The sequence below is a fragment of the Phalangium opilio genome, unplaced genomic scaffold (assembly GCF_054372755.1).
Source record: "Phalangium opilio isolate 3A_F unplaced genomic scaffold, DU_Popi_V2 ptg000200l_1, whole genome shotgun sequence".
Classification (NCBI taxonomy): Eukaryota; Metazoa; Arthropoda; class Arachnida; order Opiliones; family Phalangiidae; genus Phalangium; species Phalangium opilio.
The window spans coordinates 1,082,391-1,104,701 of NW_028324213.1; the positions used below are offsets into that span (position 1 = coordinate 1,082,391).

At 44.4% G+C, this 22,311-nt stretch overlaps 47 non-coding genes across 47 annotated transcripts; all 47 read right to left on the bottom strand.

Annotated features, from left to right (window-relative positions):
* Positions 1 to 37: 37 nt before the first annotated feature.
* TRNAP-AGG (transfer RNA proline (anticodon AGG)) lies at positions 38 to 111 on the bottom strand. Its single transcript has one exon. It is a non-coding gene; the product is annotated as a tRNA-Pro (tRNA).
* Positions 112 to 357: 246 nt separating this feature from the next.
* Positions 358 to 431, bottom strand: TRNAP-AGG (transfer RNA proline (anticodon AGG)). The gene has a single exon. It is a non-coding gene; the product is annotated as a tRNA-Pro (tRNA).
* Positions 432 to 518: 87 nt separating this feature from the next.
* Positions 519 to 592, bottom strand: TRNAP-AGG (transfer RNA proline (anticodon AGG)). Its single transcript has one exon. It is a non-coding gene; the product is annotated as a tRNA-Pro (tRNA).
* Positions 593 to 1,157: 565 nt separating this feature from the next.
* On the bottom strand, positions 1,158 to 1,231 carry TRNAP-AGG (transfer RNA proline (anticodon AGG)). The gene has a single exon. It is a non-coding gene; the product is annotated as a tRNA-Pro (tRNA).
* Positions 1,232 to 1,319: 88 nt separating this feature from the next.
* TRNAP-CGG (transfer RNA proline (anticodon CGG)) lies at positions 1,320 to 1,391 on the bottom strand. Its single transcript has one exon. It is a non-coding gene; the product is annotated as a tRNA-Pro (tRNA).
* A 248-nt stretch (positions 1,392 to 1,639) lies between these two features.
* TRNAP-UGG (transfer RNA proline (anticodon UGG)) lies at positions 1,640 to 1,711 on the bottom strand. Its single transcript has one exon. It is a non-coding gene; the product is annotated as a tRNA-Pro (tRNA).
* Positions 1,712 to 1,959: 248 nt separating this feature from the next.
* On the bottom strand, positions 1,960 to 2,031 carry TRNAP-CGG (transfer RNA proline (anticodon CGG)). The gene has a single exon. It is a non-coding gene; the product is annotated as a tRNA-Pro (tRNA).
* Positions 2,032 to 2,118: 87 nt separating this feature from the next.
* TRNAP-AGG (transfer RNA proline (anticodon AGG)) lies at positions 2,119 to 2,192 on the bottom strand. The gene has a single exon. It is a non-coding gene; the product is annotated as a tRNA-Pro (tRNA).
* A 565-nt stretch (positions 2,193 to 2,757) lies between these two features.
* On the bottom strand, positions 2,758 to 2,831 carry TRNAP-AGG (transfer RNA proline (anticodon AGG)). The gene has a single exon. It is a non-coding gene; the product is annotated as a tRNA-Pro (tRNA).
* A 408-nt stretch (positions 2,832 to 3,239) lies between these two features.
* On the bottom strand, positions 3,240 to 3,311 carry TRNAP-UGG (transfer RNA proline (anticodon UGG)). The gene has a single exon. It is a non-coding gene; the product is annotated as a tRNA-Pro (tRNA).
* Positions 3,312 to 3,559: 248 nt separating this feature from the next.
* On the bottom strand, positions 3,560 to 3,631 carry TRNAP-CGG (transfer RNA proline (anticodon CGG)). The gene has a single exon. It is a non-coding gene; the product is annotated as a tRNA-Pro (tRNA).
* An 87-nt stretch (positions 3,632 to 3,718) lies between these two features.
* TRNAP-AGG (transfer RNA proline (anticodon AGG)) lies at positions 3,719 to 3,792 on the bottom strand. Its single transcript has one exon. It is a non-coding gene; the product is annotated as a tRNA-Pro (tRNA).
* A 408-nt stretch (positions 3,793 to 4,200) lies between these two features.
* TRNAP-CGG (transfer RNA proline (anticodon CGG)) lies at positions 4,201 to 4,272 on the bottom strand. Its single transcript has one exon. It is a non-coding gene; the product is annotated as a tRNA-Pro (tRNA).
* An 87-nt stretch (positions 4,273 to 4,359) lies between these two features.
* On the bottom strand, positions 4,360 to 4,433 carry TRNAP-AGG (transfer RNA proline (anticodon AGG)). The gene has a single exon. It is a non-coding gene; the product is annotated as a tRNA-Pro (tRNA).
* Positions 4,434 to 4,998: 565 nt separating this feature from the next.
* Positions 4,999 to 5,072, bottom strand: TRNAP-AGG (transfer RNA proline (anticodon AGG)). The gene has a single exon. It is a non-coding gene; the product is annotated as a tRNA-Pro (tRNA).
* A 408-nt stretch (positions 5,073 to 5,480) lies between these two features.
* On the bottom strand, positions 5,481 to 5,552 carry TRNAP-UGG (transfer RNA proline (anticodon UGG)). Its single transcript has one exon. It is a non-coding gene; the product is annotated as a tRNA-Pro (tRNA).
* A 248-nt stretch (positions 5,553 to 5,800) lies between these two features.
* On the bottom strand, positions 5,801 to 5,872 carry TRNAP-CGG (transfer RNA proline (anticodon CGG)). Its single transcript has one exon. It is a non-coding gene; the product is annotated as a tRNA-Pro (tRNA).
* An 87-nt stretch (positions 5,873 to 5,959) lies between these two features.
* TRNAP-AGG (transfer RNA proline (anticodon AGG)) lies at positions 5,960 to 6,033 on the bottom strand. Its single transcript has one exon. It is a non-coding gene; the product is annotated as a tRNA-Pro (tRNA).
* Positions 6,034 to 6,279: 246 nt separating this feature from the next.
* Positions 6,280 to 6,353, bottom strand: TRNAP-AGG (transfer RNA proline (anticodon AGG)). Its single transcript has one exon. It is a non-coding gene; the product is annotated as a tRNA-Pro (tRNA).
* Positions 6,354 to 6,758: 405 nt separating this feature from the next.
* Positions 6,759 to 6,832, bottom strand: TRNAP-AGG (transfer RNA proline (anticodon AGG)). The gene has a single exon. It is a non-coding gene; the product is annotated as a tRNA-Pro (tRNA).
* A 408-nt stretch (positions 6,833 to 7,240) lies between these two features.
* On the bottom strand, positions 7,241 to 7,312 carry TRNAP-UGG (transfer RNA proline (anticodon UGG)). Its single transcript has one exon. It is a non-coding gene; the product is annotated as a tRNA-Pro (tRNA).
* Positions 7,313 to 7,560: 248 nt separating this feature from the next.
* TRNAP-CGG (transfer RNA proline (anticodon CGG)) lies at positions 7,561 to 7,632 on the bottom strand. Its single transcript has one exon. It is a non-coding gene; the product is annotated as a tRNA-Pro (tRNA).
* Positions 7,633 to 7,719: 87 nt separating this feature from the next.
* On the bottom strand, positions 7,720 to 7,793 carry TRNAP-AGG (transfer RNA proline (anticodon AGG)). The gene has a single exon. It is a non-coding gene; the product is annotated as a tRNA-Pro (tRNA).
* A 246-nt stretch (positions 7,794 to 8,039) lies between these two features.
* On the bottom strand, positions 8,040 to 8,113 carry TRNAP-AGG (transfer RNA proline (anticodon AGG)). Its single transcript has one exon. It is a non-coding gene; the product is annotated as a tRNA-Pro (tRNA).
* Positions 8,114 to 8,200: 87 nt separating this feature from the next.
* Positions 8,201 to 8,274, bottom strand: TRNAP-AGG (transfer RNA proline (anticodon AGG)). Its single transcript has one exon. It is a non-coding gene; the product is annotated as a tRNA-Pro (tRNA).
* Positions 8,275 to 8,839: 565 nt separating this feature from the next.
* On the bottom strand, positions 8,840 to 8,913 carry TRNAP-AGG (transfer RNA proline (anticodon AGG)). The gene has a single exon. It is a non-coding gene; the product is annotated as a tRNA-Pro (tRNA).
* An 86-nt stretch (positions 8,914 to 8,999) lies between these two features.
* Positions 9,000 to 9,073, bottom strand: TRNAP-CGG (transfer RNA proline (anticodon CGG)). The gene has a single exon. It is a non-coding gene; the product is annotated as a tRNA-Pro (tRNA).
* A 248-nt stretch (positions 9,074 to 9,321) lies between these two features.
* Positions 9,322 to 9,393, bottom strand: TRNAP-UGG (transfer RNA proline (anticodon UGG)). Its single transcript has one exon. It is a non-coding gene; the product is annotated as a tRNA-Pro (tRNA).
* A 248-nt stretch (positions 9,394 to 9,641) lies between these two features.
* Positions 9,642 to 9,713, bottom strand: TRNAP-CGG (transfer RNA proline (anticodon CGG)). The gene has a single exon. It is a non-coding gene; the product is annotated as a tRNA-Pro (tRNA).
* Positions 9,714 to 9,800: 87 nt separating this feature from the next.
* TRNAP-AGG (transfer RNA proline (anticodon AGG)) lies at positions 9,801 to 9,874 on the bottom strand. The gene has a single exon. It is a non-coding gene; the product is annotated as a tRNA-Pro (tRNA).
* Positions 9,875 to 10,439: 565 nt separating this feature from the next.
* Positions 10,440 to 10,513, bottom strand: TRNAP-AGG (transfer RNA proline (anticodon AGG)). The gene has a single exon. It is a non-coding gene; the product is annotated as a tRNA-Pro (tRNA).
* Positions 10,514 to 10,761: 248 nt separating this feature from the next.
* Positions 10,762 to 10,833, bottom strand: TRNAP-UGG (transfer RNA proline (anticodon UGG)). Its single transcript has one exon. It is a non-coding gene; the product is annotated as a tRNA-Pro (tRNA).
* Positions 10,834 to 11,081: 248 nt separating this feature from the next.
* On the bottom strand, positions 11,082 to 11,153 carry TRNAP-CGG (transfer RNA proline (anticodon CGG)). Its single transcript has one exon. It is a non-coding gene; the product is annotated as a tRNA-Pro (tRNA).
* Positions 11,154 to 11,240: 87 nt separating this feature from the next.
* TRNAP-AGG (transfer RNA proline (anticodon AGG)) lies at positions 11,241 to 11,314 on the bottom strand. The gene has a single exon. It is a non-coding gene; the product is annotated as a tRNA-Pro (tRNA).
* Positions 11,315 to 11,879: 565 nt separating this feature from the next.
* TRNAP-AGG (transfer RNA proline (anticodon AGG)) lies at positions 11,880 to 11,953 on the bottom strand. The gene has a single exon. It is a non-coding gene; the product is annotated as a tRNA-Pro (tRNA).
* A 408-nt stretch (positions 11,954 to 12,361) lies between these two features.
* TRNAP-CGG (transfer RNA proline (anticodon CGG)) lies at positions 12,362 to 12,433 on the bottom strand. The gene has a single exon. It is a non-coding gene; the product is annotated as a tRNA-Pro (tRNA).
* An 87-nt stretch (positions 12,434 to 12,520) lies between these two features.
* On the bottom strand, positions 12,521 to 12,594 carry TRNAP-AGG (transfer RNA proline (anticodon AGG)). The gene has a single exon. It is a non-coding gene; the product is annotated as a tRNA-Pro (tRNA).
* A 565-nt stretch (positions 12,595 to 13,159) lies between these two features.
* TRNAP-AGG (transfer RNA proline (anticodon AGG)) lies at positions 13,160 to 13,233 on the bottom strand. Its single transcript has one exon. It is a non-coding gene; the product is annotated as a tRNA-Pro (tRNA).
* Positions 13,234 to 13,481: 248 nt separating this feature from the next.
* Positions 13,482 to 13,553, bottom strand: TRNAP-UGG (transfer RNA proline (anticodon UGG)). The gene has a single exon. It is a non-coding gene; the product is annotated as a tRNA-Pro (tRNA).
* Positions 13,554 to 13,801: 248 nt separating this feature from the next.
* Positions 13,802 to 13,873, bottom strand: TRNAP-CGG (transfer RNA proline (anticodon CGG)). Its single transcript has one exon. It is a non-coding gene; the product is annotated as a tRNA-Pro (tRNA).
* An 87-nt stretch (positions 13,874 to 13,960) lies between these two features.
* TRNAP-AGG (transfer RNA proline (anticodon AGG)) lies at positions 13,961 to 14,034 on the bottom strand. The gene has a single exon. It is a non-coding gene; the product is annotated as a tRNA-Pro (tRNA).
* A 565-nt stretch (positions 14,035 to 14,599) lies between these two features.
* TRNAP-AGG (transfer RNA proline (anticodon AGG)) lies at positions 14,600 to 14,673 on the bottom strand. The gene has a single exon. It is a non-coding gene; the product is annotated as a tRNA-Pro (tRNA).
* Positions 14,674 to 15,081: 408 nt separating this feature from the next.
* Positions 15,082 to 15,153, bottom strand: TRNAP-UGG (transfer RNA proline (anticodon UGG)). Its single transcript has one exon. It is a non-coding gene; the product is annotated as a tRNA-Pro (tRNA).
* Positions 15,154 to 15,401: 248 nt separating this feature from the next.
* TRNAP-CGG (transfer RNA proline (anticodon CGG)) lies at positions 15,402 to 15,473 on the bottom strand. Its single transcript has one exon. It is a non-coding gene; the product is annotated as a tRNA-Pro (tRNA).
* Positions 15,474 to 15,560: 87 nt separating this feature from the next.
* Positions 15,561 to 15,634, bottom strand: TRNAP-AGG (transfer RNA proline (anticodon AGG)). Its single transcript has one exon. It is a non-coding gene; the product is annotated as a tRNA-Pro (tRNA).
* A 405-nt stretch (positions 15,635 to 16,039) lies between these two features.
* TRNAP-AGG (transfer RNA proline (anticodon AGG)) lies at positions 16,040 to 16,113 on the bottom strand. Its single transcript has one exon. It is a non-coding gene; the product is annotated as a tRNA-Pro (tRNA).
* A 409-nt stretch (positions 16,114 to 16,522) lies between these two features.
* TRNAP-AGG (transfer RNA proline (anticodon AGG)) lies at positions 16,523 to 16,594 on the bottom strand. The gene has a single exon. It is a non-coding gene; the product is annotated as a tRNA-Pro (tRNA).
* Between the last annotated feature and the right edge of the window lie 5,717 nt (positions 16,595 to 22,311).

A 22,311-nucleotide genomic window follows, 5' to 3' on the forward strand; every position in this document is an offset into this window, starting at 1 on the left:
TGCATTTAAATAGTCACCAAATTACTTCTGCAAAAACTCGTGTCCGTCCGGGATTTGAACCCGGGACCCCTCGCACCCTAAGCGAGTATCATACCCCTAGACCAACGGACGAAATATGACACTGAAACATGCTCAACTCGTAGTCCTACTATTTAACTCGTTGCATTTAAATAGTCACCAAATTACTTCTGCAAAACTCGGGTCCGTCAGGGATTTGAACCCGGGACCACTCACACCCGAAGCGAGTATCATACCCTTAAACCAACGGATCATGTATGACAGCGAGACATGCTCAACTCGTAGTCCTACAATTTAACTAGTTGCATATAAATAGTCACCAAATTACTTCTGCAAAACTCGGGTCCGTCCGGGATTTGAACCCGGGACCCCTCGCACCCTAAGCGAGTATCATACCCCTAGACCAACGGACGAAATATGACGCTGAAACATGCTCAACTCGTAGTCCTACTATTTAACTAGTTGCATTTAAATAGTCACCAAATTACTTCTGCAAAAACTCGTGTCCGTCCGGGATTTGAACCCGGGACCCCTCGCACCCTAAGCGAGTATCATACCCCTAGACCAACGGACGAAATATGACGCTGAAACATGCTCAACTCGTAGTCCTACTATTTAACTAGTTACATTTAAATAGTCACCAAATTACTTCTGCAAAACTCTGGTCCGTCCGGGATTTGAACCCGGGACCACTCACACCCGAAGCGAGTATCATACCCCTATTCCAACGGATCATGTATGACAGCGAGACATGCTCAACTCGTAGTCCTACAATTTAACTAGTTGCATTTAAATAGTCACCAAATTACTGCTGCAAAAACACGGGTCCGTCCGGGATTTGAACCCGGGACAACTCGCACCCAAAGCGTGTATCATACCCCTAGACCAACGGACAATGTATGTAAAAACATGCTCAACTCATAGGCCTACCCTGTAGTTAGTTGCATTTAAATAGTCTCTAAATTACCTCAGCAAAAACTCGGTTCCGTCCGGGATTTGAACCCGGGACCACTCGCACCCAAAGCGAGTATCATACCCCTAGACCAACGGCCCATGTATGAAATAAAACATGCTCAACTCATAGGCCTATCCTATAATTAGTTGCATTTAAATAGTCACTAAATTACCTCTGCAAAAACTCGGGTCCGTCCGGGATTTGAACCCGGGACCCCTCGCACCCTAAGCGAGCATCATACCCCTAGACCAACGGACGAAATATGACGCTGAAACATGCTCAACTCGTAGTCCTACTATTTAACTAGTTACATTTAAATAGTCACCAAATTACTTCTGCAAAACTCGGGTCCGTCCGGGATTTGAACCCGGGACCACTCACACCCGAAGCGAGTATCATACCCCTAGACCAACGGACCATGTATGACACTGAAACATGCTACACTCGTAGGCCTACAATATAACTAGTTGCATTTAAATAGTCACCAAATTACTTTTGCAAAACTCGGGTCCGTCCGGGCTTTGAACCCGGGACCACTCACATCCGAAGCGAGTATCATACCCCAAAACCAACGGATCATGTGTGACAGCGAGACATGCTCAACTCGTAGGCCTACAATTTAATTAGTTGCATTTAAGTGGTCACCAAATTACTTCTGCAAAACTCGGGTCCGTCCGGGATTTGAACCCGGGACCACTCGCACCCAAAGCGAGTATCATACCCCTAGACCAACGGACCATGTATGAAATAAAACATGCTCAACTCAAAGGCCTACCCTATAGTTAGTTGCATTTAAATAGTCACTAAATTACTTCTGCAAAAACTCGGGTCCGTCCGGGATTTGAACCCGGGACCACTCACACCCGAAGCGAGTAACATACCCCAAAAGCAACGGATCATGTATGACAGCGAGACATGCTAAACTCGTTGGCCTACAATTTAATTAGTTGCATTTAAGTAGTCACCAAATTACTTCTGCAAAACTCGGGTCCGTCCGGGATTTGAACCCGGGACCACTCACACCCGAAGCGAGTATCATACCCCTAGACCAACGGACCATGTATGACACTGAAACATGCTACACTCGTAGGCCTACAATATAACTAGTTGCATTTAAATAGTCACCAAATTACTTCTGCAAAAACTCGTGTCCGTCCGGGATTTGAACCCGGGACCCCTCGCACCCTAAGCGAGTATCATACCCCTAGACCAACGGACGAAATATGACACTGAAACATGCTCAACTCGTAGTCCTACTATTTAACTCGTTGCATTTAAATAGTCACCAAATTACTTCTGCAAAACTCGGGTCCGTCCGGGATTTGACCCCGGGACCACTCACACCCGAAGCGAGTATCATACCCTTAAACCAACGGATCATGTATGACAGCGAGACATGCTCAACTCGTAGTCCTACAATTTAACTAGTTGCATTTAAATAGTCACCAAATTACTGCTGCAAAAACACGGGTCCGTCCGGGATTTGAACCCGGGACCACTCGCACCCAAAGCGTGTATCATACCCCTAGACCAACGGACCATGTATGTAAAAACATGCTCAACTCATAGGCCTACCCTGTAGTTAGTTGCATTTAAATAGTCTCTAAATTACCTCAGCAAAAACTCGGTTCCGTCCGGGATTTGAACCCGGGACCACTCGCACCCAAAGCGAGTATCATACCCCTAGACCAACGGCCCATGTATGAAATAAAACATGCTCAACTCATAGGCCTATCCTATAATTAGTTGCATTTAAATAGTCACTAAATTACCTCTGCAAAAACTCGGGTCCGTCCGGGATTTGAACCCGGGACCCCTCGCACCCTAAGCGAGTATCATACCCCTAGACCAACGGACGAAATATGACGCTGAAACATGCTCAACTCGTAGTCCTACTATTTAACTAGTTACATTTAAATAGTCACCAAATTACTTCTGCAAAACTCGGGTCCGTCCGAGATTTGAACCCGGGACCACTCACACCCGAAGCGAGTATCATACCCCTAGACCAACGGACGAAGTATGACACTGAAACATGCTCAACTCGTAGTCCTACAATTCAACTCGTTGCATTTAAATAGTCACCAAATTACTTTTGCAAAACTCGGGTCCGTCCGGGCTTTGAACCCGGGACCACTCACATCCGAAGCGAGTATCATACCCCAAAACCAACGGATCATGTGTGACAGCGAGACATGCTCAACTCGTAGGCCTACAATTTAATTAGTTGCATTTAAGTGGTCACCAAATTACTTCTGCAAAACTCGGGTCCGTCCGGGATTTGAACCCGGGACCACTCGCACCCAAAGCGAGTATCATACCCCTAGACCAACGGACCATGTATGAAATAAAACATGCTCAACTCAAAGGCCTACCCTATAGTTAGTTGCATTTAAATAGTCACTAAATTACTTCTGCAAAAACTCGGGTCCGTCCGGGATTTGAACCCGGGACCACTCACACCCGAAGCGAGTAACATACCCCAAAAGCAACGGATCATGTATGACAGCGAGACATGCTAAACTCGTTGGCCTACAATTTAATTAGTTGCATTTAAGTAGTCACCAAATTACTTCTGCAAAACTCGGGTCCGTCCGGGATTTGAACCCGGGACCACTCACACCCGAAGCGAGTATCATACCCCTAGACCAACGGACCATGTATGACACTGAAACATGCTACACTCGTAGGCCTACAATATAACTAGTTGCATTTAAATAGTCACCAAATTACTTCTGCAAAAACTCGGGTCCGTCCGGGATTTGAACCCGGGACCCCTCGCACCCTAAGCGAGTATCATACCCCTAGACCAACGGACGAAATATGACACTGAAACATGCTCAACTCGTAGTCCTACTATTTAACTAGTTACATTTAAATAGTCACCAAATTACTTCTGCAAAACTCGGGTCCGTCCGAGATTTGAACCCGGGACCACTCACACCCGAAGCGAGTATCATACCCCTAGACCAACGGACGAAGTATGACACTGAAACATGCTCAACTCGTAGTCCTACAATTCAACTCGTTGCATTTAAATAGTCACCAAATCACTTTTGCAAAACTCGGGTCCGTCCGGGCTTTGAACCCGGGACCACTCACATCCGAAGCGAGTAACATACCCCAAAAGCAACGGATCATGTATGACAGCGAGACATGCTAAACTCGTTGGCCTACAATTTAATTAGTTGCATTTAAGTAGTCACCAAATTACTTCTGCAAAACTCGGGTCCGTCCGGGATTTGAACCCGGGACCACTCACACCCGAAGCGAGTATCATACCCCTAGACCAACGGACCATGTATGACACTGAAACATGCTACACTCGTAGGCCTACAATATAACTAGTTGCATTTAAATAGTCACCAAATTACTTCTGCAAAAACTCGTGTCCGTCCGGGATTTGAACCCGGGACCCCTCGCACCCTAAGCGAGTATCATACCCCTAGACCAACGGACGAAATATGACACTGAAACATGCTCAACTCGTAGTCCTACTATTTAACTCGTTGCATTTAAATAGTCACCAAATTACTTCTGCAAAACTCGGGTCCGTCCGGGATTTGACCCCGGGACCACTCACACCCGAAGCGAGTATCATACCCTTAAACCAACGGATCATGTATGACAGCGAGACATGCTCAACTCGTAGTCCTACAATTTAACTAGTTGCATTTAAATAGTCACCAAATTACTGCTGCAAAAACACGGGTCCGTCCGGGATTTGAACCCGGGACCACTCGCACCCAAAGCGTGTATCATACCCCTAGACCAACGGACCATGTATGTAAAAACATGCTCAACTCATAGGCCTACCCTGTAGTTAGTTGCATTTAAATAGTCTCTAAATTACCTCAGCAAAAACTCGGTTCCGTCCGGGATTTGAACCCGGGACCACTCGCACCCAAAGCGAGTATCATACCCCTAGACCAACGGCCCATGTATGAAATAAAACATGCTCAACTCATAGGCCTATCCTATAATTAGTTGCATTTAAATAGTCACTAAATTACCTCTGCAAAAACTCGGGTCCGTCCGGGATTTGAACCCGGGACCCCTCGCACCCTAAGCGAGTATCATACCCCTAGACCAACGGACGAAATATGACGCTGAAACATGCTCAACTCGTAGTCCTACTATTTAACTAGTTACATTTAAATAGTCACCAAATTACTTCTGCAAAACTCGGGTCCGTCCGAGATTTGAACCCGGGACCACTCACACCCGAAGCGAGTATCATACCCCTAGACCAACGGACGAAGTATGACACTGAAACATGCTCAACTCGTAGTCCTACAATTCAACTCGTTGCATTTAAATAGTCACCAAATTACTTTTGCAAAACTCGGGTCCGTCCGGGCTTTGAACCCGGGACCACTCACATCCGAAGCGAGTATCATACCCCAAAACCAACGGATCATGTGTGACAGCGAGACATGCTCAACTCGTAGGCCTACAATTTAATTAGTTGCATTTAAGTGGTCACCAAATTACTTCTGCAAAACTCGGGTCCGTCCGGGATTTGAACCCGGGACCACTCGCACCCAAAGCGAGTATCATACCCCTAGACCAACGGACCATGTATGAAATAAAACATGCTCAACTCAAAGGCCTACCCTATAGTTAGTTGCATTTAAATAGTCACTAAATTACTTCTGCAAAAACTCGGGTCCGTCCGGGATTTGAACCCGGGACCACTCACACCCGAAGCGAGTAACATACCCCAAAAGCAACGGATCATGTATGACAGCGAGACATGCTAAACTCGTTGGCCTACAATTTAATTAGTTGCATTTAAGTAGTCACCAAATTACTTCTGCAAAACTCGGGTCCGTCCGGGATTTGAACCCGGGACCACTCACACCCGAAGCGAGTATCATACCCCTAGACCAACGGACCATGTATGACACTGAAACATGCTACACTCGTAGGCCTACAATATAACTAGTTGCATTTAAATAGTCACCAAATTACTTCTGCAAAAACTCGGGTCCGTCCGGGATTTGAACCCGGGACCCCTCGCACCCTAAGCGAGTATCATACCCCTAGACCAACGGACGAAATATGACACTGAAACATGCTCAACTCGTAGTCCTACTATTTAACTCGTTGCATTTAAATAGTCACCAAATTACTTCTGCAAAACTCGGGTCCGTCAGGGATTTGAACCCGGGACCACTCACACCCGAAGCGAGTATCATACCCTTAAACCAACGGATCATGTATGACAGCGAGACATGCTCAACTCGTAGTCCTACAATTTAACTAGTTGCATATAAATAGTCACCAAATTACTTCTGCAAAACTCGGGTCCGTCCGGGATTTGAACCCGGGACCCCTCGCACCCTAAGCGAGTATCATACCCCTAGACCAACGGACGAAATATGACGCTGAAACATGCTCAACTCGTAGTCCTACTATTTAACTAGTTGCATTTAAATAGTCACCAAATTACTGCTGCAAAAACACGGGTCCGTCCGGGATTTGAACCCGGGACCACTCGCACCCAAAGCGTGTATCATACCCCTAGACCAACGGACCATGTATGTAAAAACATGCTCAACTCATAGGCCTACCCTGTAGTTAGTTGCATTTAAATAGTCTCTAAATTACCTCAGCAAAAACTCGGTTCCGTCCGGGATTTGAACCCGGGACCACTCGCACCCAAAGCGAGTATCATACCCCTAGACCAACGGCCCATGTATGAAATAAAACATGCTCAACTCATAGGCCTATCCTATAATTAGTTGCATTTAAATAGTCACTAAATTACCTCTGCAAAAACTCGGGTCCGTCCGGGATTTGAACCCGGGACCCCTCGCACCCTAAGCGAGTATCATACCCCTAGACCAACGGACGAAATATGACGCTGAAACATGCTCAACTCGTAGTCCTACTATTTAACTAGTTACATTTAAATAGTCACCAAATTACTTCTGCAAAACTCGGGTCCGTCCGAGATTTGAACCCGGGACCACTCACACCCGAAGCGAGTATCATACCCCTAGACCAACGGACGAAGTATGACACTGAAACATGCTCAACTCGTAGTCCTACAATTCAACTCGTTGCATTTAAATAGTCACCAAATTACTTTTGCAAAACTCGGGTCCGTCCGGGCTTTGAACCCGGGACCACTCACATCCGAAGCGAGTATCATACCCCAAAACCAACGGATCATGTGTGACAGCGAGACATGCTCAACTCGTAGGCCTACAATTTAATTAGTTGCATTTAAGTGGTCACCAAATTACTTCTGCAAAACTCGGGTCCGTCCGGGATTTGAACCCGGGACCACTCGCACCCAAAGCGAGTATCATACCCCTAGACCAACGGACCATGTATGAAATAAAACATGCTCAACTCAAAGGCCTACCCTATAGTTAGTTGCATTTAAATAGTCACTAAATTACTTCTGCAAAAACTCGGGTCCGTCCGGGATTTGAACCCGGGACCACTCACACCCGAAGCGAGTAACATACCCCAAAAGCAACGGATCATGTATGACAGCGAGACATGCTAAACTCGTTGGCCTACAATTTAATTAGTTGCATTTAAGTAGTCACCAAATTACTTCTGCAAAACTCGGGTCCGTCCGGGATTTGAACCCGGGACCACTCACACCCGAAGCGAGTATCATACCCCTAGACCAACGGACCATGTATGACACTGAAACATGCTACACTCGTAGGCCTACAATATAACTAGTTGCATTTAAATAGTCACCAAATTACTTCTGCAAAAACTCGGGTCCGTCCGGGATTTGAACCCGGGACCCCTCGCACCCTAAGCGAGTATCATACCCCTAGACCAACGGACGAAATATGACACTGAAACATGCTCAACTCGTAGTCCTACTATTTAACTCGTTGCATTTAAATAGTCACCAAATTACTTCTGCAAAACTCGGGTCCGTCAGGGATTTGAACCCGCGACCACTCACACCCGAAGCGAGTATCATACCCTTAAACCAACGGATCATGTATGACAGCGAGACATGCTCAACTCGTAGTCCTACAATTTAACTAGTTGCATATAAATAGTCACCAAATTACTTCTGCAAAACTCGGGTCCGTCCGGGATTTGAACCCGGGACCCCTCGCACCCTAAGCGAGTATCATACCCCTAGACCAACGGACGAAATATGACGCTGAAACATGCTCAACTCGTAGTCCTACTATTTAACTAGTTGCATTTAAATAGTCACCAAATTACTTCTGCAAAAACTCGTGTCCGTCCGGGATTTGAACCCGGGACCCCTCGCACCCTAAGCGAGTATCATACCCCTAGACCAACGGACGAAATATGACGCTGAAACATGCTCAACTCGTAGTCCTACTATTTAACTAGTTACATTTAAATAGTCACCAAATTACTTCTGCAAAACTCTGGTCCGTCCGGGATTTGAACCCGGGACCACTCACACCCGAAGCGAGTATCATACCCCTAATCCAACGGATCATGTATGACAGCGAGACATGCTCAACTCGTAGTCCTACAATTTAACTAGTTGCATTTAAATAGTCACCAAATTACTGCTGCAAAAACACGGGTCCGTCCGGGATTTGAACCCGGGACCACTCGCACCCAAAGCGTGTATCATACCCCTAGACCAACGGACCATGTATGTAAAAACATGCTCAACTCATAGGCCTACCCTGTAGTTAGTTGCATTTAAATAGTCTCTAAATTACCTCAGCAAAAACTCGGTTCCGTCCGGGATTTGAACCCGGGACCACTCGTACCCAAAGCGAGTATCATACCCCTAGACCAACGGCCCATGTATGAAATAAAACATGCTCAACTCATAGGCCTATCCTATAATTAGTTGCATTTAAATAGTCACTAAATTACCTCTGCAAAAACTCGGGTCCGTCCGGGATTTGAACCCGGGACCCCTCGCACCCTAAGCGAGCATCATACCCCTAGACCAACGGACGAAATATGACGCTGAAACATGCTCAACTCGTAGTCCTACTATTTAACTAGTTACATTTAAATAGTCACCAAATTACTTCTGCAAAACTCGGGTCCGTCCGGGATTTGAACCCGGGACCACTCACACCCGAAGCGAGTATCATACCCCTAGACCAACGGACGAAGTATGACACTGAAACATGCACAACTCGTAGTCCTACAATTCAACTCGTTGCATTTAAATAGTCACCAAATTACTTTTGCAAAACTCGGGTCCGTCCGGGCTTTGAACCCGGGACCACTCACATCCGAAGCGAGTATCATACCCCAAAACCAACGGATCATGTGTGACAGCGAGACATGCTCAACTCGTAGGCCTACAATTTAATTAGTTGCATTTAAGTGGTCACCAAATTACTTCTGCAAAACTCGGGTCCGTCCGGGATTTGAACCCGGGACCACTCGCACCCAAAGCGAGTATCATACCCCTAGACCAACGGACCATGTATGAAATAAAACATGCTCAACTCAAAGGCCTACCCTATAGTTAGTTGCATTTAAATAGTCACTAAATTACTTCTGCAAAAACTCGGGTCCGTCCGGGATTTGAACCCGGGACCACTCACACCCGAAGCGAGTAACATACCCCAAAAGCAACGGATCATGTATGACAGCGAGACATGCTAAACTCGTTGGCCTACAATTTAATTAGTTGCATATAAGTAGTCACCAAATTACTTCTGCAAAACTCGGGTCCGTCCGGGATTTGAACCCGGGACCACTCACACCCGAAGCGAGTATCATACCCCTAGACCAACGGACCATGTATGACACTGAAACATGCTACACTCGTAGGCCTACAATATAACTAGTTGCATTTAAATAGTCACCAAATTACTTCTGCAAAAACTCGTGTCCGTCCGGGATTTGAACCCGGGACCCCTCGCACCCTAAGCGAGTATCATACCCCTAGACCAACGGACGAAATATGACACTGAAACATGCTCAACTCGTAGTCCTACTATTTAACTCGTTGCATTTAAATAGTCACCAAATTACTTCTGCAAAACTCGGGTCCGTCCGGGATTTGACCCCGGGACCACTCACACCCGAAGCGAGTATCATACCCTTAAACCAACGGATCATGTATGACAGCGAGACATGCTCAACTCGTAGTCCTACAATTTAACTAGTTGCATTTAAATAGTCACCAAATTACTGCTGCAAAAACACGGGTCCGTCCGGGATTTGAACCCGGGACCACTCGCACCCAAAGCGTGTATCATACCCCTAGACCAACGGACCATGTATGTAAAAACATGCTCAACTCATAGGCCTACCCTGTAGTTAGTTGCATTTAAATAGTCTCTAAATTACCTCAGCAAAAACTCGGTTCCGTCCGGGATTTGAACCCGGGACCACTCGCACCCAAAGCGAGTATCATACCCCTAGACCAACGGCCCATGTATGAAATAAAACATGCTCAACTCATAGGCCTATCCTATAATTAGTTGCATTTAAATAGTCACTAAATTACCTCTGCAAAAACTCGGGTCCGTCCGGGATTTGAACCCGGGACCCCTCGCACCCTAAGCGAGTATCATACCCCTAGACCAACGGACGAAGTATGACACTGAAACATGCTCAACTCGTAGTCCTACAATTCAACTCGTTGCATTTAAATAGTCACCAAATTACTTTTGCAAAACTCGGGTCCGTCCGGGCTTTGAACCCGGGACCACTCACATCCGAAGCGAGTATCATACCCCAAAACCAACGGATCATGTGTGACAACGAGACATGCTCAACTCGTAGGCCTACAATTTAATTAGTTGCATTTAAGTGGTCACCAAATTACTTCTGCAAAACTCGGGTCCGTCCGGGATTTGAACCCGGGACCACTCGCACCCAAAGCGAGTATCATACCCCTAGACCAACGGACCATGTATGAAATAAAACATGCTCAACTCAAAGGCCTACCCTATAGTTAGTTGCATTTAAATAGTCACTAAATTACTTCTGCAAAAACTCGGGTCCGTCCGGGATTTGAACCCGGGACCACTCACACCCGAAGCGAGTAACATACCCCAAAAGCAACGGATCATGTATGACAGCGAGACATGCTAAACTCGTTGGCCTACAATTTAATTAGTTGCATTTAAGTAGTCACCAAATTACTTCTGCAAAACTCGGGTCCGTCCGGGATTTGAACCCGGGACCACTCACACCCGAAGCGAGTATCATACCCCTAGACCAACGGACCATGTATGACACTGAAACATGCTACACTCGTAGGCCTACAATATAACTAGTTGCATTTAAATAGTCACCAAATTACTTCTGCAAAAACTCGTGTCCGTCCGGGATTTGAACCCGGGACCCCTCGCACCCTAAGCGAGTATCATACCCCTAGACCAACGGACGAAATATGACACTGAAACATGCTCAACTCGTAGTCCTACTATTTAACTCGTTGCATTTAAATAGTCACCAAATTACTTCTGCAAAACTCGGGTCCGTCCGGGATTTGACCCCGGGACCACTCACACCCGAAGCGAGTATCATACCCTTAAACCAACGGATCATGTATGACAGCGAGACATGCTCAACTCGTAGTCCTACAATTTAACTAGTTGCATTTAAATAGTCACCAAATTACTGCTGCAAAAACACGGGTCCGTCCGGGATTTGAACCCGGGACCACTCGCACCCAAAGCGTGTATCATACCCCTAGACCAACGGACCATGTATGTAAAAACATGCTCAACTCATAGGCCAACCCTGTAGTTAGTTGCATTTAAATAGTCTCTAAATTACCTCAGCAAAAACTCGGTTCCGTCCGGGATTTGAACCCGGGACCACTCGCACCCAAAGCGAGTATCATACCCCTAGACCAACGGCCCATGTATGAAATAAAACATGCTCAACTCATAGGCCTATCCTATAATTAGTTGCATTTAAATAGTCACTAAATTACCTCTGCAAAAACTCGGGTCCGTCCGGGATTTGAACCCGGGACCCCTCGCACCCTAAGCGAGTATCATACCCCTAGACCAACGGACGAAATATGACGCTGAAACATGCTCAACTCGTAGTCCTACTATTTAACTAGTTACATTTAAATAGTCACCAAATTACTTCTGCAAAACTCGGGTCCGTCCGAGATTTGAACCCGGGACCACTCACACCCGAAGCGAGTATCATACCCCTAGACCAACGGACGAAGTATGACACTGAAACATGCTCAACTCGTAGTCCTACAATTCAACTCGTTGCATTTAAATAGTCACCAAATCACTTTTGCAAAACTCGGGTCCGTCCGGGCTTTGAACCCGGGACCACTCACATCCGAAGCGAGTAACATACCCCAAAAGCAACGGATCATGTATGACAGCGAGACATGCTAAACTCGTTGGCCTACAATTTAATTAGTTGCATTTAAGTAGTCACCAAATTACTTCTGCAAAACTCGGGTCCGTCCGGGATTTGAACCCGGGACCACTCACACCCGAAGCGAGTATCATACCCCTAGACCAACGGACCATGTATGACACTGAAACATGCTACACTCGTAGGCCTACAATATAACTAGTTGCATTTAAATAGTCACCAAATTACTTCTGCAAAAACTCGTGTCCGTCCGGGATTTGAACCCGGGACCCCTCGCACCCTAAGCGAGTATCATACCCCTAGACCAACGGATGAAATATGACACTGAAACATGCTCAACTCGTAGTCCTACTATTTAACTCGTTGCATTTAAATAGTCACCAAATTACTTCTGCAAAACTCGGGTCCGTCCGGGATTTGACCCCGGGACCACTCACACCCGAAGCGAGTATCATACCCTTAAACCAACGGATCATGTATGACAGCGAGACATGCTCAACTCGTAGTCCTACAATTTAACTAGTTGCATTTAAATAGTCACCAAATTACTGCTGCAAAAACACGGGTCCGTCCGGGATTTGAACCCGGGACCACTCGCACCCAAAGCGTGTATCATACCCCTAGACCAACGGACCATGTATGTAAAAACATGCTCAACTCATAGGCCTACCCTGTAGTTAGTTGCATTTAAATAGTCTCTAAATTACCTCAGCAAAAACTCGGTTCCGTCCGGGATTTGAACCCGGGACCACTCGCACCCAAAGCGAGTATCATACCCCTAGACCAACGGCCCATGTATGAAATAAAACATGCTCAACTCATAGGCCTATCCTATAATTAGTTGCATTTAAATAGTCACTAAATTACCTCTGCAAAAACTCGGGTCCGTCCGGGATTTGAACCCGGGACCCCTCGCACCCTAAGCGAGTATCATACCCCTAGACCAACGGACGAAGTATGACACTGAAACATGCTCAACTCGTAGTCCTACAATTCAACTCGTTGCATTTAAATAGTCACCAAATTACTTTTGCAAAACTCGGGTCCGTCCGGGCTTTGAACCCGGGACCACTCACATCCGAAGCGAGTATCATACCCCAAAACCAACGGATCATGTGTGACAGCGAGACATGCTCAACTCGTAGGCCTACAATTTAATTAGTTGCATTTAAGTGGTCACCAAATTACTTCTGCAAAACTCGGGTCCGTCCGGGATTTGAACCCGGGACCACTCGCACCCAAAGCGAGTATCATACCCCTAGACCAACGGACCATGTATGAAATAAAACATGCTCAACTCAAAGGCCTACCCTATAGTTAGTTGCATTTAAATAGTCACTAAATTACTTCTGCAAAAACTCGGGTCCGTCCGGGATTTGAACCCGGGACCACTCACACCCGAAGCGAGTAACATACCCCAAAAGCAACGGATCATGTATGACAGCGAGACATGCTAAACTCGTTGGCCTACAATTTAATTAGTTGCATTTAAGTAGTCACCAAATTACTTCTGCAAAACTCGGGTCCGTCCGGGATTTGAACCCGGGACCACTCACACCCGAAGCGAGTATCATACCCCTAGACCAACGGACCATGTATGACACTGAAACATGCTACACTCGTAGGCCTACAATATAACTAGTTGCATTTAAATAGTCACCAAATTACTTCTGCAAAAACTCGTGTCCGTCCGGGATTTGAACCCGGGACCCCTCGCACCCTAAGCGAGTATCATACCCCTAGACCAACGGACGAAATATGACACTGAAACATGCTCAACTCGTAGTCCTACTATTTAACTCGTTGCATTTAAATAGTCACCAAATTACTTCTGCAAAACTCGGGTCCGTCCGGGATTTGACCCCGGGACCACTCACACCCGAAGCGAGTATCATACCCTTAAACCAACGGATCATGTATGACAGCGAGACATGCTCAACTCGTAGTCCTACAATTTAACTAGTTGCATTTAAATAGTCACCAAATTACTGCTGCAAAAACACGGGTCCGTCCGGGATTTGAACCCGGGACCACTCGCACCCAAAGCGTGTATCATACCCCTAGACCAACGGCTCATGTATGTAAAAACATGCTCAACTCATAGGCCAACCCTGTAGTTAGTTGCATTTAAATAGTCTCTAAATTACCTCAGCAAAAACTCGGTTCCGTCCGGGATTTGAACCCGGGACCACTCGCACCCAAAGCGAGTATCATACCCCTAGACCAACGGCCCATGTATGAAATAAAACATGCTCAACTCATAGGCCTATCCTATAATTAGTTGCATTTAAATAGTCACTAAATTACCTCTGCAAAAACTCGGGTCCGTCCGGGATTTGAACCCGGGACCCCTCGCACCCTAAGCGAGTATCATACCCCTAGACCAACGGACGAAATATGACGCTGAAACATGCTCAACTCGTAGTCCTACTATTTAACTAGTTACATTTAAATAGTCACCAAATTACTTCTGCAAAACTCGGGTCCGTCCGAGATTTGAACCCGGGACCACTCACACCCGAAGCGAGTATCATACCCCTAGACCAACGGACGAAGTATGACACTGAAACATGCTCAACTCGTAGTCCTACAATTCAACTCGTTGCATTTAAATAGTCACCAAATCACTTTTGCAAAACTCGGGTCCGTCCGGGCTTTGAACCCGGGACCACTCACATCCGAAGCGAGTATCATACCCCAAAACCAACGGATCATGTGTGACAGCGAGACATGCTCAACTAGTAGGCCTACAATTTAATTAGTTGCATTTAAGGGGTCACCAAATTACTTCTGCAAAACTCGGGTCCGTCCGGGATTTGAACCCGGGACCACTCGCACCCAAAGCGAGTATCATACCCCTAGACCAACGGACCATGTATGAAATAAAACATGCTCAACTCAAAGGCCTACCCTATAGTTAGTTGCATTTAAATAGTCACTAAATTACTTCTGCAAAAACTCGGGTCCGTCCGGGATTTGAACCCGGGACCACTCACACCCGAAGCGAGTAACATACCCCAAAAGCAACGGATCATGTATGACAGCGAGACATGCTAAACTCGTTGGCCTACAATTTAATTAGTTGCATTTAAGTAGTCACCAAATTACTTCTGCAAAACTCGGGTCCGTCCGGGATTTGAACCCGGGACCACTCACACCCGAAGCGAGTATCATACCCCTAGACCAACGGACCATGTATGACACTGAAACATGCTACACTCGTAGGCCTACAATATAACTAGTTGCATTTAAATAGTCACCAAATTACTTCTGCAAAAACTCGTGTCCGTCCGGGATTTGAACCCGGGACCCCTCGCACCCTAAGCGAGTATCATACCCCTAGACCAACGGACGAAATATGACACTGAAACATGCTCAACTCGTAGTCCTACTATTTAACTCGTTGCATTTAAATAGTCACCAAATTACTTCTGCAAAACTCGGGTCCGTCAGGGATTTGAACCCGGGACCACTCACACCCAAAGCGAGTATCATACCCTTAAACCAACGGATCATGTATGACAGCGAGACATGCTCAACTCGTAGTCCTACAATTTAACTAGTTGCATATAAATAGTCACCAAATTACTTCTGCAAACTCGGGTCCGTCCGGGATTTGAACCCGGGACCACTCACACCCGAAGCGAGTATCATACCCTTAAACCAACGGATCATGTATGACAGCGAGACATGCTCAACTCGTAGTCCTACAATTTAACTAGTTGCATATAAATAGTCACCAAATTACTTCTGCAAAACTCGGGTCCGTCCGGGATTTGAACCCGGGACCCCTCGCACCCTAAGCGAGTATCATACCCCTAGACCAACGGACGAAATATGACGCTGAAACATGCTCAACTCGTAGTCCTACTATTTAACTAGTTACATTTAAATAGTCACCAAATTACTTCTGCAAAACTCGGGTCCGTCCGGGATTTGAACCCGGGACCACTCACACCCGAAGCGAGTATCATACCCCTAAACCAACGGATCATGTATGACAGCGAGACATGCTCAACTCGTAGTCCTACAATTTAACTAGTTGCATTTAAATAGTCACCAAATTACTGCTGCAAAAACACGGGTCCGTCCGGGATTTAAACCCGGGACCACTCGCACCCAAAGCGTGTATCATACCCCTAGACCAACGGCCCATGTATGAAATAAAACATGCTCAACTCATAGGCCTATCCTATAATTAGTTGCATTTAAATTGTCACTAAATTACCTCTGCAAAAACTCGGGTCCGTCCGGGATTTTAACCCGGGACCACTCGCACCCTAAGCGAGTATCATACCCCTAGACCAACGGACCATGTATGAAATGCTAGTAAGCTCTTAAGGAATTGAAAGTTTACCGGCGTTTCGGATATCCTACGAATTCATCAATGAGCATATCTCCCTCTTGGAAATGTCTCAGGTCAACAGTTCTCTTCATAAAGTCATACTTGTCTAAAATGAGACTTGAAATTTACTCATATTGCCAGGAAAGGTAATGAGGTGATCACGAGTTGTCCTTATCGATGCACGAGTTACAACGCGATATCTGATTACACATAACAGCTAACCATGCCTAATTGCTTCAATTTATACTATTATAGACTGGATTATGGAGGGTCTAATCTCAACTCGAATTAATCTATAAATCAAAGTCCTGACTGACTGACTGATAATCAACGCCCAGCCCAAACCGCTTGCCCTAGAAGGCTCAAACTTTGCGGGAATGTTACTCATAAGTAGTAGGCGCATACTAAGAAAGATTTTTCCAATCCGCCGCCATCTTAATAAATGTCGCCCAGAAATGTAAAAAATCTTCTTCATGCAACAAAGTCCGCGCGTTTCAACCGGTTCCTCAAATATTTAGTACACTAATTTCCTTTAACCCATAGACGGGCTGAATGGTCTTTTGGGTTCGATTTGTTGCCATCTTTTTAAATGCCGGCCAAAAGCTTAAAAACCCTTCTTTATGGAATAATGTCCGCGTGAAAAATAATAAATAATGTCCCGACGGGCTGACGGGCAACACAGAGTGCCTTCGCTCCTAGGGTGCTACAAAAACATTAGTAATCAGTAAAATCTACCCATTCTTTGTACCATTTTGATGGAAATTCTTATTAGACGCGAGCTACGTCGCGGGTAACAGCTAGTAGTTTATATTATCCGAGAAGAACGTTACTACATTACTGCGACCTTTGCCTGTCACGGAATTGGGTTATATGAAATCAATCAGCACCAGAATTTCTTGGACGCGGGCCCTTTTTAAATTCAGGTAAATTCCTGTTCTATTTCCAAGCCACCGCTTGTCTCAATCTATGTTGTTCGAACCATTTAATATAACTTTAAAAGACGGGTTTCTTTTTTTAAAATCAAGAGATGTTTGTAAGCTTGCGAAAAAGGGTTAGAACAACACGGCACCTAACATAATCTATCGCGGCTTTGCACCAATTCGCATCAATGCACAAGCGATACTCACACTCTCCACCACATATCTCATGGGCTCGTTCATGGTGAGCTCCGGGGTTCCTCGACTGACACGGACGTACTGAATGAAGAATCACAGTCGATCTTTGCACTATTTTGAAAACAAAATACTCAAAAACTCACTCAATTTTTGATCACGAAAACTATGGAGTGATACAAATTTAAATTTTATAAATGCTTTCAACGGACGTTTCAAGAAATCATTGCCTTCTACGTTTTTTCAATTGATGGAGCAATATTTGTTATTGCTAATGTAGTTCTCGTTCGATTCAGAAATGACTGGGATACATCGTCTCGAGTGAGGTTGTGAAAAACTCGCAGAATGTAATTGCAGAGTTATGTACTTATTCAACGCAATTCTGCTAGTTTATATTGGGGAAATGCCACTTTTGAAGTTCTGTTCAATGGGAATTTGTTTTACTTAGGTGTCCAATTTTATATTGTAATAAGTGTTTTACCAAATAAATTATAAAAACCCTAGTAGCACTGCCGACGTAGGGCCTACATGGTCGGCTTTGTGTGTTACCGACGAGTTGGTAAAAAGTCACTAATAAGTCGGGAGAGTAATAGTTTGAAAGTCGAAATGTCCGCCTGGAGGGACGACGGCCCGCCGGTTTCCCTACTGTTTTGAGGCTACTATAAAACGACTGTTGGCCGACTATATGTCGGCGTCATTATGCCTACCTAAAGCCGCGCTCAATCCGACGATTTCGCGGCTTTTTAGTATAGGAACGGTAAATCGTCGGTAAAGGGCTGGTAGAGTAAGGGTTTGAGAGTCGAAATGTCCACCCGGCGGGACGACGGCCCGCCGGTTTTCCGACTGTTATGAGGCGACTATAAAACGACTGTTGGCCGACTATATGTCGGCATCATTATGCCTACCTAAAGCCGCGCTCAATCCGACGATTTCGCGGCTTTTTAGTATAGGAACGGTAAATCGTCGGTAAAGGGCTGGTAGAGTAAGGGTTTGAGAATCGAAGTGTCTGCCCGGTTGGACGACGGCCCACTGGTTTACCGACTGTTACGACAAGAATGAAATACGACCCTCATCCAGCACGTTTGAGAGTCGACTTAACCGCCTGTCAGCAAGGGGTCCGACGCTTTTGCCACGATCAAGCCTTAACTCGAGGCTTCATTCGCTTATAGTAAAGGATACTGATACCTAGTATTGAAATTTCTTTAATACATTTTCAATGAACAACACTTAAGAATTTGAGCTTTGTATATTTCAAGTAACATGCAGGTCAATTATAACAATTTCAAATATTAAACAATGTATTCGATATTACACGACTAGTCGAATGGAAATATTAGATGCCTAGCTAATTGGTTTTAACAAAAAGTAAAATTTTTCAGGGCGAGTATAATATTTACATCAATTAAAGCATTTATTAATAATCATTAATAATATCTTCGATGTGGCCAGTTACTATCTCTTAAATTACAAAAATCTTAATGAAAAATATACACTTACAGATTTTTTAAGGAAAAAGAAAAACATACAATTCTAAAGGGTATTACTTGACACATTTTTCTCTTAAAATGTTTGAAACCGCATAAAAATTCTCTAACTAAAACAAATTGAGATCTATTTTGGAATTCAGTATTATTTTCACAACCAAAAATCTTTAAAATACTTAATATATAAGGTTTTTGAACTCCAAGCGACCCAAAACACTTGCTTCGTTTATATTCAAACAAAGAAACTGAAGGTATGCATAAACGTTTAAGTTTTGGTTTCACTTTATAGGGGTGTGGTTCCCAGCAGATGAGAAGCTAGGTAAAAAAGCAAAGGCTTATGCATAAATCTGGCTCTAAGAGGTAGATAAATTGATAATTCAATAACAAAATTCAAACCATACGTGACAAACGAAGACGTTTCTAGTTTATATAGTGTGACAAAGAACCTTGGCGATGAAATTAAAAGTTAGCAAGCCTAGAACTAATCACTTTCGACCACAAAAATCTCGTTTAAACATTTTAACGACCCAGCCGCGTCAGAGATACTGGAAAGGCAAACTTGCTTTCACACTAGCAGCGCCCTCTTCGATGATGACGTGCATGGCGTTACCTTAGTTACGCCAATAGAACAGAGGCGTGTCACCTGACCCGAGAAATTACAGGAGGGAAAATTCAAACTAGAAAATCAGATGTGTTTTCTTGCTTTGCAGTTTTTTGTAACGTTATGTTTCTAGTGTTGCCAAAAATATAGTATTATCAACTTCTGCTTGTGGGTCGAAATATAGTATAAGTTAAATATATAACAAAAAAATTGGTGGCATATGCAAAATAGTAAAAGTCCAAAAAACCGTCCCACGGAAAAAGAAGGCCTATACAACAACTTCGTTTTTCATTTAACTCTTTTAAAACGTGACCATACCAACTAGCGGGAAGGAGTTGGTAATCAATTAGCAAAAATGGGTTACATGTTTAGGACGGTAGGCAAGCCTATTTCAAACCACCACAGTTCCAACTGTCGAATAAAGTCGGTTACTAAACGGCCTAAGAATAACTTTGATTTAATTTTACTCTTCTTAAACGTCACAATAACGACTAGCGCGAGGGAGTTGGTAATCAATTGGCAAAAAATGTGTTGGAACTTTCTAGACGGTAGGCAAGCCTACTTCAAACCACCACAGTTACAACTGTCGGATAAATGTCGGTTACTAAACGGCCTAAGAATAACTTTGCTTTCAATTTTACTCTTCTTAAACGTCACAATAACGACTAGCGCGAGGGAGTTGGTAATCAATTGGCAAACAATGTGTTGGAACTTTCTAGACGGTAGGCAAGCCTACTTTAAACCATCTCAGTTCCAACTGTCGGATAAATGTCGGTTACTAAACGGCCTAAGCATAACTTTGTTTTTAATTATACTCTTCTTAAACGTCACAATACCGACTAGCGCGAAAGAGTCGGTAATCAATTGGCAAAAAATAAGTTGGAATTTTCTAGACGGTAGGCAAGCCTACTTTAAACCATCTCATTTCCAACTGTCAGATAGATGTCGGCATTGCCAACTTAAAGAAGTAGTCGGCTTTATGAGTCGGAAAAGTGTCGGAATAAGCATGGTTCAGCCGACTGGACCGTAAACCGACTATTCGACCTTTAACCGACTGTTATGCGGAAGGCTTGTGCTGCTGGGGAAATTTCTTTTTTTTTTTAGTCGATTTCAGATTTTTAGTTCAAGAAGTCACGTCAATTGTTGAAAACGTGTCGTAACTGGCCGAGCATACATATTCAGAAGTATCCGACCCCAAAGAGACAAGAAGTTTATCCAACCAAAATTATAAGCACCATGAGTTGATTTCAGATTTTTAGTCCATGCTGTAGGTCCTCAGTTCAAGAGCTTGGGGTCTTCTTTTCTCCTGTTAGTTGTTGAAAGCGTGTCGTAACTCGATGAGCATTACCAGAAAGGAAATGATCATTGAAGAGACGTGCACGAGAAATATGGGGCCGACATCATCAAGAGATGTCTTCGAAAATGCCAAGCTTTGCTTCGTCTTCAGGTATTTTGAGCAGGCGTTTTTGTTCAACAGAAAGTTGGCTCTGATCTGATGTCCAGTCTCCCAATAGTTCAAAATTCTGTCGCGTAAAGAAAATATCGGAAAATGATTGTACCAATAACATTTTCTCTTACCTTAGGTTGATCAAGTCTTTCAATCTATTCGAAGCCGCCGTGGACACTTGGAAAGCGATGGCCAACTGATAGAAAGGATCTCTACCGTAATGCAAGTCTTTTCCCGCTTTGTAACCGTGAAGGCACATGTACTCAAAATGATGAAAGGAGGCAAAGTTGACGGCGTTCCCTTGATTGAAGACGTTGTCGTTGTCTCCCTTTCTTCGATTCATTTTTGGAACCTTCTTTCGTATTCTAGCAAAACGTCTTTACGGTTTTCCTAATTAGAAAAAAAATTACATATTTTAATTGTATAGTGTATGAGTCAAGTATGGTTATATTCTAAGGGTTCGCATAAGTAATTGGTTATGCCAGGGCTATGCAAATACGCGGGGGAGAATCACCTCCGGCGGACACGGACAGTCGTCACATTGGGGCAGTGCTGGCGATATCAAACTTCGCCTCTGAGAAGCTTGACTTACACAAGTGCGCCACCTTGTTAATAGAATGAAACTAAGTGAAGTAATAATATGAGGGAAGTATGTAAGCCCCTGCTGCTGTTCATTCTTTTCAGTAAATCACGAAGAAAGAAATTTCTGCAATGTCAAAAGCGAAAAATAATATTCAAGTCGATCAACGTTCACCAGGGCAAGTGATAGTACTGCTAAAGCGTATGTTTTGCATCTTGAAAGTTCGTTAAATAAGTGCTAAGTATGTTGCTTTGTAGCTTTCGGAGTTGATTTCCAATATTATGAAAAACCAATCGTATCTACCGTGTCTATCTGGAATAGACAACAACCAGAATATGGAGGGATTAGAAGCCAATGCGTAGAGAGGGTAACTATGTAAAATAGACAAAGATCAGAAGATGATGGCGTTAGAAGCAAATGTTTACATATGAAGAATGGACAAAAAACTATGCAGATGAAGGA